An 18,214-nucleotide genomic window follows, 5' to 3' on the forward strand; every position below is an offset into this window, starting at 1 on the left:
AAATTCGAAGATTCCATTACACCATGAAAAAATTATTTCATATGTAATTGAACCTAGAGCCTTGCTAAATAATTATATTTCCTTTTACTCTTCTTGAAGAGAGTTGAGTTAAGCCCGAAGTGTTCGACCACCGAACGAGTGAATGATAATCTAGTCCCAGTTTGGGTAGTATACCTGGACAACAAACAAACGGAAGAATGCATAGAATCCTTGAAGGGTCTTCACTTGCGTTGCTCATTTCTCAGGCCAAATACACACAAACGCAGCCTAGACGGTCGTTCACTCGCCCATCCTTACTGTAATACGAGATTTAGAATTGTCGTGCATTTTTCTTAATGTTGTTGTTTCTATTGTAGTCTGTAGTCCAAAGACTGGTTTGATACAGATCATTAGGCTAATCGATCCAGTGCAAGCCTCTTCATCTCTGCATAACTACTGCAGCACAGATCCAGTTCCATCTCTTTCTGTACTCTAGCCTTGGGTTTCATCTACAATTCGCAGCATTCCACATCCCATTATCACCACATTAACTATTTCTTGAAGTCTCAAGTTCTGTGCAATCCATCTACGCGCCTTCTAGTCAAGCTGTGCAATAAATGTCTTTTTATCCCTTATTCGGTTCAATACCTCTTCATTAGTTATTCGAACTACCTATTTAATCTTCAGCACTTTTATGCAGCACAAAATTCCAGTCCTTCTAGTCTGATCTTGTCTGTACTGCTTATCTTCTTCATTTCGTTTCAAAATAAAACTGCACCCCAGACAAATATTTTCATAAAAGACTAACAGTTAAATTTGTTTCAAGAAATTCATGTCACGTGGCTGAATAAGAGCAGTTTATTAAATTGCTACCGATTTCGGTCACTGGCCATCATCATGCACGTGAATCAACTGCAGGAAACAGAAACCTCGTGTACAAAAGACACAAAGACACGAAATACAAAAACATAACTTACGAAAAAATTGCCTACTGCATGTCACATGCAAGTCATGCTGAACCTTGAAATCGTATTAATGTCAGTGTCATGAATAATGATACAGAAAAACAATACGTTTTATACATCAACAGAAAACTGACCATATGTAGTCAGGACATAGCACGAAAAGTCAAAACACTTGTAACTTCAAAGACGACACTAAGATGTCTAGTCGACATAAATTATGACATACAAATATGATTTTAAGATAAAAAGAACCATAATTACAATAGTTACAGGACAGTCATAAGTAAAAAATGTACAAAATCCACAAGCATCAATTATCAAAAACACTGATTTAATAAGCATTACACGACACTAATGTAAGTAAAGCGTCCAATGACAAAGATCTTCCAAATTTAAAACAAGAGTGACAAATCCTGCGTATAATGTATAAATCACTGTATCAGGTCTCCCAACAGGGAGGGTCACAGGAACAAATAATTACGATTAAGTTTCCCATTATATTACTTAGAAGCTGCATCAACATGGAAATAAAACCATCTTTAACACTACAATGTGCACAGTGCTACAACTCGAAAACTTAATAAAGGGTACCTTAGTGATAATATGCAAAATACTGGTCAATTAAAACTTTATTTCATGTCTGTATGTGTGACTAAAGTAATGTAGCATACACATCTAATTTATAATCAAACAGGAGTTACATGGAACACGTTACCTCAGAGCTATCAATACACAATACCCAAATGTGTCAGATCATTATGGAACATTAAACACATAACTAATGAGCTTATAAAAGTTATTCGAAACCAAGGAAGAATCAGGGTTTTCAGGTTTAGGCAGTTAGCCAATATAGTGAATGGAATGAAGAGTGTGATCAATAAATGGATAACTTAAAAATATAGAATCAGAAATATAAAAACAGTTTTCATCTACTGCAACCTATTAACACACTTACATAACTATCCACAGCAGGGATTGTAATTGTTGTAATTATTGATGTTTTATCTTAAAATTATCTTTGTATGTCATGGTTTTTATTGACTGGACATCTTCGTAGACTTGTCTTCGAGGTTACAACTACTGTGACTTCTCATGCTATGTCCTAACTACTACATATGGTCAGTTTCCTGTTGTGTGTGATGTGAAAGTTTGTTGATGTATTAAACGTATTGTTCTATTTTATTCCTCGTACAACTAACAGTTAATTCAGCAGTGTGATTCAACGTGACTGAGGCGTGACTTGCAGTGGCCAAAGTTTTCGTAAGTTACGTTTTTGTATTTCGTGTCTTTATGACGTTTTGCACATGTCGTTTTGTTGTCATTTCTGTTATAACGTTGATTCAGGTGCCTGATGATGGTCAGTGTCCGAAACAGGTGCAAAATTAATAAATTCTTCTAATGCAGCCAGGAGTCATGAATTTTCTGAAACATATATCCTCTGCTGACAGTCGCCTGAAGAAAACACTTGACTTTGCATTAAATGTTAACGACGTCAAATTTGAACAGCATTTTATTGACGTATGAGAAAAACATCATGGAGCAAAAAAAACTAACGAAAATTTTACCAATAGATGGTGCTGTAAGCGTCTTAACGTAAATGGGGTCGGCTACAAATGACAGATGAATCGCTGTATGATGGCTGCGATTTGAGTTGCATATTACACTGTCCGTATTGTTCATTGTGAATGACTGCACAAGTTCGGCAATCAGTAGCTGTGGAACTGATAGTTAACTTAGCCCATCTGCTACGGCAAGGTCGTTCCACATAGGATAGGAAATATCGGTATTTGTTTGTCATGAGACCAAAACCCGCACAGAAAACAAATTGACGTTGGTTTTTAATTGTCCTGGGACCAAAATTCGCATAAAAAGCAAAATTAATTGTCGTGAGATTGGCGCGAAACATGCTTCATATACTGCCCACCGTTTTCTGCAAGTTGAGATCGAGAAACAGCATGTTCCACAACAGATCGGAGTGTTTCGGGGGTCACGTTCAGAGTGCGTTGCGCAATACGTGCCTTCAGCTACGTTCGTAATTGCAACACTGAACACAACATCTTCCAGATAACCCCACAGCCAGAAGTCACACTGATTAAGACCAGGTGATCTGAACGGCCACGCTGCAGGGAAATGGCTGCTGATAATTCTAATATTTCCGTAATGCCTCTGCAGCAGACGCTTCACTGGCTGTGCAGTGTGCGGAAGAGCTCCATTTTTAATAAAAATGATCCTAATCAAAATATCCACGGGTGTGCTGCCGGTCTATAGTGTCCAACGGGCACAATATTTCGGCGATCATACATGTTGCCATCATCAGGTGAACTGACGGACTGAGCTCCTGTGAACGTGCCGGCACGGAGATCCGTACGCTATGGCTGCTCAGAGGGAACTGGGTTCGGTGGCGGCGGCGGCCGATTTAAATACCCTCCGTCCGCGGCGCGCTCCCTCCGCCGTTCGCGCCCCGCGCCACGGTCGCGCGGTGGAACAGATTGCGACGGCGTCTGAGATGACGTCGGTGTGATGGCTCTGTCCGCCGTGGTCGTCACAACTATACGTTTGCTCGATTTACTCTTGATTAACCCAATCGCTGGTTCCCAAGCCTTGCTAAGATTATAGCCACAGTCACGGTTTATGAGGTCGTCATTGGTGCCATCGAAATTCGGCGGTACGTCCACCCGGCCTCCCGCATGCCCACTATACGCCCTCGCTCAAAGTCCGTCAACTGCACATACGGTTCACGTCCACGCTGTCGCGGCATGCTACCAGTGTTAAAGACTGCGATGGAGCTCCGTATGCCACGGCAAACTGGCTGACACTGACGGCGGCGGTGCACAAATGCTGCGCAGCTAGCGCCATTCGACGGCCAACACCGCGGTTCCTGGTGTGTCCGCTGTGCCGTGCGTGTGATCATTGCTTGTACAGCCCTCTCGCAGTGTCCGGAGCAAGTATGGTGGGTCTGACACACCGGTGTCAATGTGTTCTTTTTTCCATTTCCAGGAGTGTATTTAAGCATGTAAATTGGTAATCATGAAAAACACTCTTGTCAGGACATCTGCTTCTACTGTCATAATTTATAAATAAACTGTGCCCTTGACAGAATGATTCTCGGCTGATGTATTATGGCCACGAAACAGCATTTCAGCAAACCTAACAATATGCTATTGGGTATTCTATACAAAGTTTTCTTATTGGAATTCGTACGAAAAAAGCACATTACACATCACGAGATATTACTTCTTAAAACAAATGCTTTAACTGTGTTCAGTAATAAGTACCTACAAAATCCATCTCAGCTCTTACGTATGTAGGAAACATGTCGCTGAACACAAAATAACATGTATTAAACAAGTAACTTGCGTTTAGTGAACGAAAGCAATCTCTCTTTTCACATAGCTTTCCACGTGCCAAATGCTTAAGCCTTTCAAAATGAATGAAGACGTGAGGAACGTGACTAAAGCCTCTTGTCCTAATGAAAGCATCATATTTTCGCAAGAGTGCTGGAAATAATATTCATTTTCGCCTACCTTTGTGTGGTAGACTTCAGTCAGCGCTACATTCACACTTCTCCTACACTGCTTCGAACCTTCTCTCTAAATCTAACCTTCCTGTACAATTGACACTAGCTTTCGTAAGAACACGACAGGAAAAAGATTATTTCCAAGGTACAGTATGTGAGTAGCAGATCTACAGGTAGGAACATTTACTGTCGACAACAGAAACTTTAACACATCCAAAGAACAGGTCTTTTAGTATCACATTCATTGCTTAATTCATGTTCTTTTTCCCCAGTTGATGGTCATTAAAACATTGCTTCCAGTCAGGATATCCATTTCATTTAGGATAGCATTCACTTCTAAATTTTCGCATTACATTAATTCTGTAGAAATCATTTTTATACGCTCTTTGACATGAATGAGCTGCGTCTGTTTCAGGCATTCCAGTTGCCTCCTTCGTTTGAATTCTTCTTAGACCTACCATTCGTGTGTCGTAATTTCCACAAAGTTTGAGCGGACACTAATTTTCAGACTCTAATTTTCAGGATTTCTTTTCAGGTATCCTGTTGTTTCTCAGCACCTAAGTGCAGTAGTTTTTCTTTCGATTACCTCTTCGCAGTTTTTTTAAGTGAATATAATGCAGTTTTTATCCCTGTTTGAGTCACTTGGACCTTACGTTTCCTTACAATTTACAGAAGGAAACAAGGCTCTAAATACAAATGTAATAAAAGAGGAAAAATCATCAGAGGAAAAGGAATAATGTGGAAACTGTGATACAAGCTGTCAGTTATGACCAGTGAGCCAATAAACATGCCTCAGACGACTACAAGGCAACTATAACGTCACGCTCAACGCTACGATGCCCAAGCATTGGTAATTAACACAAAGATTTATTGGAAAGAAGATGAATCAAGGATTGGTGTGGTAAAATGTTGGCTATAACTATAATAGATACAGCGACACACGTTTCGAACTTTTTTTAAAAAAAATTACATATTTATCGTAAACAAATAGATGGCGATACCATTAAGTACACTTTAGCTGTATAGCTCAGTTGGAGATCAGACCGCAAATATAATAAAAAAGGAAACATCAATCAAATGAAACACTTATAAAGAACAATACAATTTAAATAACTTACCTGGTCTTTGATGTACACGTACCTTGCCGTACAAACATATCACGAGCATTCATTTGCAGTCGTCCTGAGCTCATGCAAATGTCTGTGAGGTATGACCTGCGGTGAACTAGAAGTACACGTTCCCTGTAGACTGCAGCGAGTTAATGGAGTTCCACACTACGGCTTCTCGCTGGTTCTTGTTGCTCAGCAACGGACTAGATGCGCTATGGCCTGTATCTCCATTGTTGCTATCCCAGGTCTAGTGAAGCAGGGGATACAACCCGTCGGCTTTGACCAATGACGTCAGAATTGGCCAGAGAGCATTTATTACACAGATGAAAGAGCTGATAAGACTGTTCAGAAACAAAGGAATACGACAGACGAAAAATATAGTTGACATTTATCAAGACAAGTAGTATTTTCACGTTAAGGATATCGCGTGTTTGTATTATTTCTGTGGAAAATGAAGGGGAAAAATGGATGGAAATATTGGTCTCATAGAATACGTACCTCACGTCACATATATATGGGTTGTATCTCGAACCTCATTCGAACAGTCTTGGTTAACTCTAGTACGGAATACAAGTTTAGCGTACGTCGATTTCTTCGTTTTCGTTAGCATTAATTCTGTTGTTCAGTTAAACTATATAGGTCAACTGAAGCACGGGATACAAATTTTACATGTGTTGATTATTTCGCCTCTGCTACCACTGATAGTCTGTTCTTACGCAGATAGTCGTATTACCGATGGCAGAAGGGGCTACGTACATAATATTTGTACCCCATACTACCGTTGACCTATATATATGCACACTGCTAACGAAAACGTGGAAATGGACGTACGTTACATTTTCAACCTGTACCTCAGTTGAACTACACGAAGAGGCAATAAGACGACACACACACAATTTGTATCCCGCACTTCACTATGCGGTACGGCTTTTTTTCGCCTTTGATGGTAATAGTATCGACTGAAAGTTATAGTTTTGATGACAGAAGTGACAATAGTATCCCATTCTTTAGTTGAGCTGTATAGCTATACACAACATTTGTATCCTGCTCTTCCAGTTGACACGTATAGGTAAACATCATCAATGTTACATATGTCGTTCTTTTCGAATAGATAGTGTCAGTGTAAATGTCAACTGAAGGACGGGATACAAATTTTAGTTGTGTCGGGTGTTTCGCCTTTAATATTGCTAGTACAGATCAAGAAAAATCGTACTGATACTAGTGCTGGTAAACGAAAGAAGAACGACAGCTGCGAAATTTCTAGTACGTACTGGAGTACACGAAAACATACGTAATGGCGTAATACAAAAATGAAATACGTCAAATAGTCAAATGCAGTAAAAGAAAAAAATGGAAAACTGAACTTACCACGCAGGAACTTCTTAAAAGAACCGAAGCTCGGCTCGCCTAGAAAGACGTCAACAAAAATGAGATACTCACATACACAACAAGCAAAACATTACGAAAACACACACACACATACACACACACACACAAACACACACACACACACACACACACAGGCATACACATTCATTCACCCCACCCCCCATCCTAATGTGATATTAGCTAACACATTTCGGGCGGTACATTTGCCCATCACGTTTAACAAAACATTTAAACGGGCAATATGTTTGGGGAATACTACACCTCCATGAATATTCGTCTAAGTGACTTTGAAGTGTGGAAATCCGGCGTTTCCCTTCCCTACAAGAGATTTCACGGCTGACCAATATCCCTCTATGCTATTTGTGCGAGCCCCTGTGGATAATGATCTGAACTCAATATTGTAATTACCTACGAGATGCTGATAACCCCTTTCCCCCAAATCCCTATAAGAAGAAAAACCATCTGAAATTACAGTGGAACTCTCTGCAACGTGATCTTAAATTAAGCTTACCAAAACTTCCTTCCTTCGATTGGGTACTACTTTAAACACTACATCGTCACATTCTTGACAAGCTACAGCCCCCCAAACCCATAATCCCACCAGAGGTTCCCCCCTGCTGTACTTCCTTTTGCCAAAATGCGACTCGTCATTTTCGACCATAACACCCTCCCCCCTCCCCCCACCCCTCAACGGCCCCCTATATCTCGAGTATTCCCTGCAAAAAAGAGTACCAATCCACACTGTACGCTTACTCACACGACGTTCATGGACACACCGCCACACAGGATATCTCAGACATCATCAGTAGGTAATTTTCATAACGTCTCTCAAGGCGCGCTTAGATTTTTCTAACCACGTCCCTCGTCTAATGGACCACCACAACCGATCCTTCCTGTAGCGCCATACGAATAAGCCGTGAGTACGGCGACGAGATACACTTGTGAGGCGCATATGTTCGCCGCACTCATGACATCAAACATATTCGGCAACGAGACCACACATTTGTAAAAAACAAATCGTGGCCAACATGTCTACGCTCATAGCCTCTCTCAAATCATCTATGTTCATCGGAACAGATAAATCAATGCCTACAACCGAAAATGAGATACTAAAAATAGTCCTAAAATAATAAACTAATATTCCAAATTACCTCAATATCACTAAGAATGAAATTGAGAACGGAATGAATTGCAAACAACCAATTATTTAAATAAATGCACACGAAGACTATTTTGAGCATTATGGAGTGATACCTTTTAAAATCACATTCAATTATTTTAATGTACAATGATAGCGCTTATCCGGAACACAGAACTGTTTTATTATCTATGGCCGAAAGTGAAGACATTATTATCTATGAGTAATGTATGACGTCATTGGTCAAAGCCGACGGGCTATATCCCCTGCTTCACTAGACCCTACAATTTAAATAACTTACCTGGTCTTTGATGTACACGTATCTTGCCGTACAAACATACCGCGAGCATTCAGTTACAGTGGTCCTGAGCTCGTGCAAACGTCTGTGAGATTTGACCTGCGGTGAACCAGAGGTACACGTTCTCTGTAGACTGCATCGAGTTAATGGAGCTCCACGCCACGGCTACGCGCTGGTTCTTGTTGCCCAGCATCGGACTGGATGCGCTATGGGCCGTATCTCCATTGTTGCTATCCGAGACGGCTGATGGCTGTTTTCCTTGAACAGACATGCTAACGGTTAAGTCCTTAATAGGCAGTTTGCGAAAAAGTTTGTGCCTGCACCGACGAGCGGAGTACCTAACATCCGGCCTCAATCAAATGCGCTGGTATCACGAGTCTTGTGTGTACATTTAGATCTTCACGATCGCCTCAGTCGAAAGGCGCCTTGCGTCTCCCGTATTTCGCGAGAACTTCTGTTTGAAGAATCTCCGAGTCACGTGGGCTTCTCATGGTTGTACGATTGTACGCCGACTGTTGAACAAAGTTTACACATCTACTTCTACACTGCGCAAGTCATTCTAAGGTGCGTGGCGGAGAATACATATGGTACCAAGTATCTTTCGCCGTCTTCCCTGTACCAATCACGAATGGTACATGGGGAAGAACGACTGTCTATAAAACTCCGTGTGGGCTCTAATTTCTCTAATTTTTTTTTTTTCGTTGCTGTCGTTTCCTTATATGTACGTTTGTCAGTCAAAAAGTAATACCTCCTTTTCTGTTTGCTCCTTAAATAAAATTTGTTAAGTGAGAAATTGAGATCTGGCGCTATTCGGCGAAGGTTCTTCTCCAATCCACGGCAAATAATAACTTTCTGCGTTAACAGATGCCAGTACTGCGGTCGCTTGCAAAATGGCCGACGTCGATGTTGGTATTAGACAGCGTTCAATGACAGAATTCTTGAATGCAGAAGGTGAAACGCCCATTCGCATTCGTAAAAGATTAAAAACGTTTATGGTGATGCAGCAGTAGATATCAGTACTGTTAGGCGAGGTGTTTTTCGTTGTCACGAAGCTCAAGGACAGACACCGTTCGGTAAGGAAACGCGGAGTGGCAGGTAGGTGACTGCAGTGACTACACACAACATTCAACGAGTTGATGGCATCATTCGTGGTGACCGCTGGGTGACTTCAGATGATTTGCATTGCATTACCTTTCTCAGTAAGGCAATGTGATGACGGTTATACAACTGGGATACTCAAAGGTTTGTGAAACTTGGGTACCAAGAATGTTAACTGACCACTGAAGAGATTGTGAAATTTATATGGGAAGTCTTGCCTCATGCCTCACACAGTCCTGATATAAAACCATGAGACTCCCATCTGTTCCGGCCACTAACAGAAGCTCATCATGGGATGAAGGTGAAGGTGTAGTGAAAACGTCTGTGTGTCTATGGCTTCGGAAGCAGGACCGTGTGGTTTAGTACACTTTTACCACATTTTTATAAAAGATGGATGAAAACTGTGGAAATGGATGGAGATTATATTAAGTCATAAATTAATCGTAAATGTTGTGGTTTCAAACCTACGTAGTTGCATTAGAAATTCTTGACAAATAATTAAAAAAATATGGGAAGTATATGGGGCGGGGGGGGGGGGGGAAGTAAAATGTTGCGGGACTCTTGTTCGAAAGTACATTCGTTGGAATTTCAAGAGTAAATCTCTCCGTGATGGACAATACTCCTCTTGCACCGTCTGCTATTCGAATTTGTTGAGCATCTCCGTAACGCTCTCGCACCAGCTGAACGATATCCTGGGCAATATAGCACTCGTCGTTCGATCTTCACTATCTTCCCTACGCATGTTACTTCACAAGGGCACCAGAATTGTTATCGGTACTCAACAATAGGTTCAAAAAGTGTTTTATAAGGAGCTCCTTTCATGAATGAATTACATTTTCTTGAGATTCTCCAAATGAATCCGACCTCGGCCCCTGTTTGTTACGTGTGGTTATTCTGCTTTAGGCCACTCCGGTTGTAGGTAATTTACGGCAGCTTCTACTTCTAGTGACTTGTCGCCAGAAGTGGACTCGAACAATGAGTTACATTTACTTACGTTCAGAGTCAACGGATAGTCCCTGCATCAATAGTCATTTTGTTCTTTCTTTTCATTTTCATTTCGCAACGCCTTTGACTTGCAAGTATGTGTCCGAGTCTCTCAGAAAGACTCTCGGACTACTCCCATGGTTCCTTCTGTACCAAAAGACTGCATATAATCCGGTTGTTCTGGATGGCACATCAAACATGGAACAAATTAACGACTGCTTGCTAAGCTATAACTTAAAATCATTTGTTAACAATGTGTTAGGATGCTTTTAAACAAATTAGAACACTGCTAAATAATAACTCACTTACTCTGGAATGAAGAAACACGGAATGTACACTAAAGAAAAGCAGGAATGACTTCATTTGTGAACAAGAGTAAGCAGCAATTTTCGCAATACCTGAGACAAACTAAAGACCACAACCTAACTATCTCTGTCAAGGCAAAGTCGCTGCTGGACCGAGGATCGATTTCTAATCCTGCCTTTTACAATCTTGCTGAAAGGTTTAGCTTGCTACTGCTTTTTACCCCATAACTTTCGAAAGCCACAGAACATGAGTTCGCCCGTGAATGATCTCATATGTCATGAAGTAGTTTTTTAAGAAGGAACATCCGTGGAAAATTGAAGTTTGATAGTCTTGGAGAGTAACTCGTGGCCAGCTGATGATATGAGTCGGTGTGTTATCCATGTCTGGATATTACAATTAGCAACGTTCTCTCTGCGAAAGGCAGAGATTAAGGTCTGATCCCCAGTCCAGAACATAATTTTAATTTGACGCGGATGTCGATCAGCGTATTCTTCAAGATGTAAACACGTGCTTTTAAGTTATTTCTTTGCTTCAAGTCGCCAATGAGTGCTATATTAAACATGCAACCCAAAACAATAATTATGATATGAAATGTATTAATCACCAAGTTCTCTCGTTAGCGTTCCAAGGCGGCTCCAGTTCGTGGTACTGCGGCGATTTTCATGATGAACATTCGATACGTTTCATGTAACTGACAATCTTTCTGCCATGTAGCCATGTGCTACAGTTCCCTCTTTATTTGTATCAGAGAAATGTCTGTTAGAACAGTCGCTATTGCGCTGGCATGTAATATTTATTGCAAGAACATGAATTTGTTACACGTACTGTCTTGAGTCATATTACAGTCGAACTGATTCTTTATGCACACACACACACACACACACACACACACATAAACACACACACACACATGTACAACTTCCTCGCAAACTATGTCCCTCTGGTCGTTCATGACTCAAAAGTAAATCTCAGGCAATTATAAACATCACATAACAGTAGTTTATTAATCAAGTTGTTTAGATTCAAATGCGAACATATTAGGTTAGGCTCTACCGTGACTGTTACTGATATCGAAGGAAACAAGGTCACTGCTACCAGTCACTGTTTATGGACGCTCATGTTGAGAAAAATGTCCGCCACGATATCTGAATGGTCAGCGTGACGGACTGCCGTCCTAAGAGGCCCGGGTTCGATTCCCGGCTGGGTCAGGGGTTTTTCTCCGTTCAGGGACTGGGTGTTGTGTTGTCTACATCATTTCATCCCCATCCGGCGTTCAGGTCGCCCATTGTGGCGTGGAATATAATAAGACCTGCACCAAGGCGGCCGGACCAGCCCCGTAAGCGGCCTCCCGGCCAATGACGCCAATCGTTCATTTTCATTTTCCATGTTGAGAAAAATCAGAAAACCTGGAACGTCTAGAGATAGGACCTTCATATTCACAGGACTTGTACGTTAGTATATTGTGTAGAAAAGATTACTGTTAAATCCAGCCTAGTCGGCAAATATGGGGTGTCTAGGAACCCTGCTTTTTAGGATCGCTAGGCAACATACAAACAAATCGTAATAATGAGTTTTATTATAAAATGCAAAAATACAACACATAACTTTGTGTTACACAGATGTGTCGCAACAAAAGAGCAAAAGACAAAATAAGAAATGTCTTCAGGGCAACAATTCCGAAGTCTGTGTTACACAGAAATTACAAGCAAGTGATTAGAGTTGAAGCTTCTATCCAAGTTGCTAGTCCTGAAGCTGTTGTAGAACTGAGTCGCGACTGGTCGGGCGTGGCGCTTATGTACTCTTTACCTAGGGGCCACTGCTGTCGCGTTGTGGTCCTGGAGAGAGGTCGGTCAGAGTGCAATTGGCTGACGTCTTCTCACAGCCCTCTCTTCTCTCTTGTTCTCGACCTCACAGCCATTATTTGCATGGTTGGACAAAAATATGAAAACTCTGCTTACTTAAACATTAAGGCAGATGCTAGCCAAGCTTGCAAGCTGGGTTGTTGTACCAGCTTGCACAATACTTGTTGACAACCGGGGTCCATGGCTTCATGGGGTCGGCGTGACACTCTAATCCTACCATCAGCTCTTACCAACTGAGATCGGGATTAATCTGAGCAGGCCACGGTTTCACAGGGGCGGCCGATGTGGTCACGAGTCCAGGAGAGGCGGTGCAGGTGATGTCGTGCTGTTAACAAAGACACTCGCGTCGGTCTTTTGCTGCCATGGCCCAATAACGCCAAATTTCGCCGCATTGTCCAAGCGAATCCGTTCGTCGCACGTCCCACATTGATTTCTGTAGTCATTTCATGCAGTGCTGCTTATCTGTTAGCACTGACAACTCTGCGCAAAAGCCGCTGCTCTCAGACATTACGTGAAGGCCTTCGGCCACTGCGTTGTCCGAGAGGTCATGCCTGAGATCCTGTATTCTCGAAACACTCGTGGCGCTTTGTACCACACAATACTGAATTCCTTAACGATTTCGGAAATGAATGTCCCATGCGTGTAGCTCTAACTACCACTCCGCGTTCAGCGTCTGTTAGCTCCTGTCGTGCGACCATAATAACGTCGAAAATCTTTTCACCTGAAACACCTGAGTACAAATGACAGCTATGCCCTATGACTTTTGTCACCTAAGTGTATTTAACCACAAACAGCACCTGTGGAATGTTCTCAATAAGTTGGAAGCCTCAGTCATGGTCAGAACAGTGTTCCGTGTAGTTGTTAGTGCATAATGTTGAAGTTAACAAAACTCGAACCTGGGCAAATTGTTGGTGCAGAGAAAGCGGAAAATCGTTTTCCTATAAGTCACAAGGCGGACGTAAGTGTGTGTTGAGTAGTCGTGACGGACTGTCATTGAAGAGGATTGTAACGAAAAATAAGAGAATGACAGCTTCAAAAGTCAATGCAGAACTGAATGTCGCTTTCGTGAGCGTGTCCGTACCAAAACAACACGAAGGGATCTCCATAAGCAGGGAACTGCTGGGTGAGTTGGAATGCCTAAACAACTCATCAGTGACGCAAATACCCGCAAGAGGAAAACGTGCTGCTGAAGCCATAAAACCTGGACAGTGGAGCAATAGAAGAATGTCATTTGGTCGAATGAGTCTTGTTGCATACTGTTTCCAACTTCCGGCAGAGCTTACGTCCCAAGAGTGAAACTTGGCGGGGTTCGTTGATGATTTGGACAGTCATGGCATGGTACTCCATGAGCCCCATGGTTACTCTGCAGTGCCGCATTACTACCATCGATTATGTGACCCTTTTGGCTGAACAGCTCCATCCACAGTACAACGCTTGATCCCAAGTGGTGATGCTGTGTCCCAAGACGGCAGGGCTACTGTTCACACATCTCACATCGTCCAGTAGTACTTTTATAAGCACGAGGATAAATTGTCGCATCTGCCCTGGCCACCAGTCACCTGATCTCAATATTAGTGAGCATTCGTGCTCTACTTGGAGAGAAGAGTGTGTGATCGCTATCCACCTCTGTCAACGTTACCTGGACTTCCCACTATTTTTCAAGAAGAACGGGATAAGATTCCCTTGAAAACTATACATAACCTGTAGTTATCCATTCCGAGACGACTGGAAGCTGTTTCGAATGGCAACGGAGTGTTGTACAATATTAGGCATGATAATATGTTGTGTCTTTGGTGTTTTCATACTGTTGTCCATCCCCCCCTCCCCCAATCCACCCCCCCCCCCCCCCCCCAACGCCACTCCGCCGTATGTCAGCGGTTGAGAGTCAAATGACGAGACAACATGGCGTTCCAAAGCAACCAGTGTGCTCTTTAAAAAGGATCACTAACATTTTGCCCACTGAATTTAATTTTTGTCATAGAACATACAGCTACCTGGCGATTATACATATAACTGTATTGTTACTTTAATCTTAATTTAAAAATTACTAAGTACAATTTAATCAAACACAGATGTTACCTGTTCTCTATTAATCACTTAGCAAGAATTTCAGTGTCATTTTGGAATATTTTCTCCATTGGAAGCACAGAAGTTTCTTCACTATTGAAACAGCAACGCAGTAAGCGCCATCGAATATGTATTCATCAAGTATACCCTCGCTATGTAAGGGGCGTTCAAAAAGAAACGAGCCGGAGGCGTAATTACAGAAACCAGTACCTGTATGTTAGAAGTACTGACCCTGGCTGCTGAGGCACTTGTCCCACTGTGACACAAGGCGGTGAATGACTGTCTCATAAAATTTCCAGGGCTGCGATGTTAACCAGTTCCGCATGTACAGCTGGACATCGTCGTTCGAGGTGAATCGTTTGCCCCTCAGAGCCTTTTTAAGGGGATGGCGTAATCACAGGGAGAGAGGTCCGGACTGTATGGAGGGTGGACGAGAACCTCCCATTTGAATTTCTGCAGGAGTGCCGCGACTGTGTTGGCCATATGAGGCTTTGCGCTGTCGTGGAGCAGAATGACTCCGCAGGTGAGATTGCCTGGTCGTTTCGATTTGATCGCTTGGCGAAGTGCGGTCAAGGTTTGCGAGTAATGCTGGGCATTCACTGTTGTCCCGTGCTGCAGGAAGTGAATCAGAAGGGGGCCATCTTGGCCAAAGAAGAACGTCAGCATAACCTTTCCTGCACGTGTGTGGATGGCCTTGGCTTTCTTTTGGTGGTAGTGATCCTGGATGCTTCCATTGGAGACTCTGTCGTTTCGATTCTGGTTCGAAGTGATGACACCATGATTCATCTCCAGCCACCACTCGTGCAAGGAACGCATTTCGTTCCCGAGCATAGCGCTCCAGATGAGCAAGACAGTGGGCCATTCGACATGCTGCCTGGTGTGGTTGAAGGCTGTGAGACATCCATCGGGTACACACTTTGCACATTTACAGTCGTTCCTTCATGAACGAGATGAGACCTTGATAATCTGAAAGAATGAGAGATTGGTGCGATCTTCCCAACGCTCATCCGACCACGGCGGCTATGGCTTTCACTGTCACTCGGCGGTCCTGGGTAATGGGTGCATCCACCAGCTGGACGATGTCATCGGTAATGCAGTGTGGTGCTCCTGAGCGTGCATCATCGACTAACGACACCGGTGCGTCCCTGAAGCTCTTGCGCCACGCCTTGACCCTTGCAAGGGACATGCAGTGTTCGCAGTACACTTGTGACATTGGTCGATGAATGTCCGTTTCTCCTACTCCTTCAGAAAACGAACAACACCTCTTTGCTTTTCTGTTGACGCCTCCATGTCACTATTTGTAATGCGACTGGCAGCGTTGGACGATTGATGCATGCTGCTGATAGCTCTGTGTAGTCACGCGACGTGCAAGTGTGCCCTCTAGCGACGGGTTGTGAACTTCCACGCTCTTGTCGGAACCACACCTCGTTACAAACGCCACGATATGACCCTCCTGTCACCGGTTTGTGCATTCCAGACTCCGGCTCGTTTCTTTTCGTACGCCCCTTATATATAGGCCTGAGGCTTGTCCACTTCAATAGAGAGTTTGTCACGATACTGAAAAAGAATCTCCATTCGGAAAGACGAGTTCTGATGAGACATGAGGCTGCAAAATAATTGTATGGTAGCTAATATTTAATCTCTGTCGTCTCGGCGCAGATCTTCTGCTGTTGATATACGAACTTGCAGTCATAAACCTTGCTCCCAGTGGAGAAAGCAACTTTCAACCAATGTTTCGCGGTAAAACATAGTCCCTTCAGCTCTTGAACATTAACTAAAACACGTTCGCGTATCAGGTACGCTAGTGTTATAAAATGGGATTCCTTTAGAGCCGTTCCTTCATAGAGTCCACCAGTTCATTAAAATCACCTTGATATATTGAGAGCTCCTGGGTTCATTCATCTGTGATAGTACGTCGTTCTCTGGCGTGTGTACCAGTGCAGGAAGAAGACTGATCGCCCTGTGTTGATACTTGTCAAGCCAGAGAACTTCTTCCCGTCAAAACATGGACTGAACCATCTGTTCAGCTCCGTCATTAATTCTCATTCCATAACACATTTATTTAAGGCATTTTCATACTTCTCAGCCAATCACATATGTTTATTCCTACAGAGCATGTGATCAGCACATGTATTTGACCGCTATCAAGACCGGAAAGGCTATGGTCCAAGTTTAAAAGTGAGATTTTCTTGTAACAGGTGCTAGTTAGTCAGTTAGTTGCAAGTTCCATGGATCACATTCACGATAGACTTCATGAAGAAGAATATTTCAATTGAACCAAATATTTCACGAACAGTTAATAATATGGCTTCATACTGGCAGAAAAGAGTATTTTAAAGACATCTGCTAAAAACGGAAAAAAATGGTAAGGCACTAGAGCCACTTCCGTTTGCTGAAAATTTTCGGAATCTGCTTTTTTAAATAATTAATTACCTACAACATGTTCCGTAGATGATACCCGCAATATATATTATCACACACATAAAAATCAATCTAAAATTTCCACTGTTCTTTTATGGTTGATTATATCGAGGGAAAAGATACTGTCGTTTTGTGAAACCTCCATGTGAGAAGTAAGACAGCAAAGGACTGAAAAAGAAAGAGTAAGGCAACTAACAGTTGGTCCTGAGCTAAATGCGCCGAGAGAACGTGGAAAATATGTGCAAGACGTTCATTCAGAGCACTGTATCGCATTTACAGTGAGCTAAGTGCTTTGCCGCTGATGTACTCATTAATTGCTTAAAGGTATTCATTAATGACGCATTTAAAGGCGACGAAAGCTCACACGTATGCGACCCTATCGGTGACGCGGTGAGAGTTGCCTGTTTTAGCACGGGGCGTGTATGCATAGCGAAGCTCTGTAATTATAGCGGTCTCAGACAAAGACGACTAATGTAAAGTAAGTGTAAGAATTTCTTCCGAAAGAATGCGTCATTGTATTCCATCGCGAGCAGACGCTCTAATCAGTTCTCCATCAAGTTAATGTAACGTTAAACGAGAAAGCTTAAGAGCCTTTTATCGTGACTGTTAATTTTCTGAAGAGCTCAACAGATTTGTTTTTCATACCAATTAGCGGAGAAAAGTAAATTTCACCGTTGTAAAAAGCATTCATGTTGCAGATGGCACATTGGTTTAGAAAACAAATAAGTTTGAGTGAGTTAAAGAACCGAAAGAGATAGTACGTGAGAATAGTAAAAGCAGAGAGAATTTCAATATTGTATTTTCACAGTACATTTTAATTTTATTTCTCATTTTCAGAAATGAAGACCCACAGACGATGGTAAAACTTTGCCGAAACATTGTTCGGGCAAAGTTAAATCAGAATGGTTTCCATCAATGCAGACATCCAAAACCTACATTAATTAAACGACTTTGACATATGGCAGGATGTTATGGGCCGTCAACTGGCAACAAGTGTCTCGAAAATTGCGAATGAGTGTCTATCAGTGGGTTTCACCTTAGGTATTCGTCTCTATATGCACATTTCTAAACTTTCCATTAT

The sequence above is a fragment of the Schistocerca serialis genome, chromosome 7 (genome assembly GCF_023864345.2).
Source record: "Schistocerca serialis cubense isolate TAMUIC-IGC-003099 chromosome 7, iqSchSeri2.2, whole genome shotgun sequence".
In the NCBI taxonomy this organism is placed as follows: Eukaryota; Metazoa; Arthropoda; class Insecta; order Orthoptera; family Acrididae; genus Schistocerca; species Schistocerca serialis.